A 3,678-nucleotide genomic window follows, 5' to 3' on the forward strand; every position below is an offset into this window, starting at 1 on the left:
ATAAGCCCATAGTGCTTCCTTCAATTTACTAGCCCAATTCTTTCTAGTTTTATTAACAGTCTTTTGCAAGATAGATTTAATTTCTCTATTTGATAGTTCTACTTGCCCACTAGTTTGTGGATGATAAGCGGAAGCAATTCTATGATTAATACCATATTTAGCAAGAGTCTTTCTAAAACCACCGTGAATAAAATGAGAACCTCCATCTGTCATAATATATTAGGAACTCCAAATCTAGGAAAAATAATATCTAAAAGCATTTTTAAAGAGGTCTCACCATCAGCACTTTTTGTAGGTATGGCTTCTACCCATTTAGTAACATAATCAACAGCAACAAGTATATGAGTGTTACCTTCTGAAGAGGGAAAAGGTCCCATGAAGTCAAATCCCCAACAATCAAACGGTTCAATAACGAGAGTATAATTCATAGGAATTTCATTGCGTCTGGAGATATTACCAACCCTTTGACATTCATCACAAGATAAAATAAACCTCCTTGCATCTTTGAAGAGAGTTGGCCAATAAAAACCTGATTGCAGAACCTTTTGCGCGGTTCTATCTCCGGCGTGATGTCCTCCATAAGCACTACCATGACATTTACTCAATATCTCTTGTTGTTCATATTCGGGAACACACCTTCGCGAGAATACCATCCACTCCTTCTTTATATAAGTGTGGGTCATCCCAAAAATAATGCCTCAAGTCATAAAAGAATTTCCTCCTTTGCTTGAGCTGAAAAGGTTGGAGGCAAGTACTTGGAAACAATAAAGTTAGCATAATTAGCATACCAAGGACTGTCTCGCGAGCTCACCTTTATTACAGCCAATTGTTCATTTGGAAAACTATCATTAACGGGAACGGGATCATAAGCAATATTTTCCAATCTAGACAAATTATCAGCAACGGTATTATCAGCACCTTTTCTATCTACAATATGTAAATCAAATTCTTGCAAAAGAAGTACCCATCTAATAAGCCTTGGCTTAGCATCTTTCTTTGTCATAAGATATCTAATTGCAGCATGATCGGTATGAATTGTAACTTTTGAATCAACAATATAAGATCTAAACTTATCACAAGCAAAGACTACAGCTAACAGTTCTTTTTCAGTTGTAGCATAATTTCTTTGAGCAGCATCAAGAGTTTTGCTAGCATAATGAATAACATTCAGTTTTTTATCTACTCGCTGTCCAAGAACAACGCCTACAGCAAAATCACTAGCATCACACATAATTTCAAATGGTAAGTTCCAATCAGGGGGTTCAACTATAGGGGCAGTTGTTAAGGCTTTCTTTAGAGTTTCAAAAGCTTCCTTACAATCATCATCAAAAACAAAAGGTACATCTTTTTGAAGAAGATTAGTAAGAGGCTTTGAAATCTTAGAAAAATCTTTAATAAACCTCCTATAAAACCCAGCATGACCAAGAACACTACGAATACCTTTAACATCCCTAGGATAGGGCATTTCCTCAATTGCTTCAACTTTAGCTCTATCAACTTCAATACCTCTCTCGGAAATTTTATGTCCCAATACAATTCCTTCATTAACCATAAAGTGGCATTTCTCCCAATTAAGAACAAGGTTAGTTTCTTCACATCTCTGCAAAACTTTATCAAGATTCCGCAAGCAATTATCAAAAGAATTTCCATAGACGGAAAAATCGTCCATGAATACCTCTACAATACTCTCACAAAAGCCATGAAAAATAGCAGACATGCATCTTTGAAAAGTAGCAGGAGCATTACATAAACCAAAAGGCATACGCCTATAAGCATAAGTTCCATAGGGACAAGTGAAAGTGGTTTTCTCTTGATCTTTAGTTTTAACAGCAATTTGTGAAAATCCAGAATAACCATCAAGAAAGCAAAAATGAGTATTTTTAGATAACCTTTCTAACATTTGATCAATAAATGGTAACGGGTAATGATCTTTCTTAGTAACCTTATTAACTTTCCGATAATCAATGCACATTCTATAACCTACAACTACTCTTTGAGGGATGAGCTCATCATTATCATTAGGCACAACAGTCATTCCTCCTTTCTTAGGAACACAATGCACAGGACTAACCCATCTACTATCAGCAATAGGATATATAATACCAGCTTCAAGGAGTCTTAATACCTCATTTTTTGCCACATCCTTCATCTTAGGAATTAGACGACGCTGAGGTTCAACAACAGGCTTCGCATCATCTTCCATATTAATGGCGTGTTGGCAAATAGAGGGAGAAATCCCCTTCAAATCATCAAGAGTGTAGCCAATAGCACCTCGGTGTTTCTTCAATATTTCCAATAACCTTTCTTCTTCAAACTCTGAAAGCTTAGAACTAATAATAACAGGATATATTTTCTTATCATCAATATGAGCATATTTAAGATTATCAGGCAATGGTTTTAAATCAAAGACAGGATCTTCCTTTGGTGGTGGTGTTGTACCCAAATCTTCCACCGGTAAATCATGCTTAAGAATAGGTTGACGAAGGAAAATTTCATCAAGTTCATCTCTTTCTTCCATGAAAACTTCACTCTCACTATTCTCCAAATGTTGCTGCAAAGGATTACTAGGAGCAAGAGCAATAGATGCACACTGTTCAACTTTAAAATCACTATTAGGCGAATCAATTTTATAAGGAGTTTTGGTAAATTTAGAGAAGTTAAACTCATAAGATTCTCCAGCAAATTTAGTCAAAAATTTCTCTTTCTTGCAATCTATAATAGCTCCACAAGTATTTAGAAAAGGTCTACCAAAAATGATAGGACAATATTTACTAGCGACGAGAACCAAGTACCAAAAAGTCGGCAGGATATTTAATCTTACCACATAAAACTTCCACATCTCGAATAATACCAATTGGAGAGATAGTTTCTCTATTAGCCAGCCGAATAACCACATCAATATCTTCAAGTTCACAAGAACCAATTTCGTGCATAATCTCCGTGTAAAGCTCATAAGGAATAGCACTAAAACTTGCACCAATATCACATAAACCATAATAACAATGATCACCAATTCTAACAGATAGCATAGGAACACTAGCTTTTCTAGACTTATTAGGATGCGAAACAATATTAGAAGCATCTTCACGAGAAAATAATATGACCATCTTCCACATTTTCGGTCACAAGATCTTTAACAATTGCAACGACGGAGTTCAACTTTTATTTGTTCTTCGGGTTCTATAGGTTTCTTTTCACTTTTATGAACCGCACTATTTATAACAGTACTCCTTCATTTTAGCGAGGGTAAGGAGTTTTTTCAATATAAGCTTCGGGAATAACATGATCAACGAGTTTCAACTACAACACATTTATTTATAGATGAATCAATTTTATCTTTATACGGTTCATGATACTTATCAAAGTTCTTCTTAGGCAATTCATAATGAGAAGAAAAAGCTTTATAAAGATTTGCAGCAACTTGAGAATCAAGACCATAAGTAGCACTCATATTACGAAATTTATCAGTATCCATAAAAGCTTCAATGCATTTATAATCATAATTTATACTCGATTCTCTATCCTTGTCGTTCTCCCATCCTTCAGTATTTTCTTGGATCCGATTAAGAAGGTCCCTTTTAAACTCTTCCTTGTTGCGTGTAAATGATCCAGAACAAGAAGTATCCAGCAAGGTCTTGTCTTGAAAAGAAAGTCTTGCATAGAAATTATCAATAATAC

The sequence above is a fragment of the Lolium rigidum genome, chromosome 6, assembly GCF_022539505.1.
Source record: "Lolium rigidum isolate FL_2022 chromosome 6, APGP_CSIRO_Lrig_0.1, whole genome shotgun sequence".
Classification (NCBI taxonomy): domain Eukaryota; kingdom Viridiplantae; phylum Streptophyta; class Magnoliopsida; order Poales; family Poaceae; genus Lolium; species Lolium rigidum.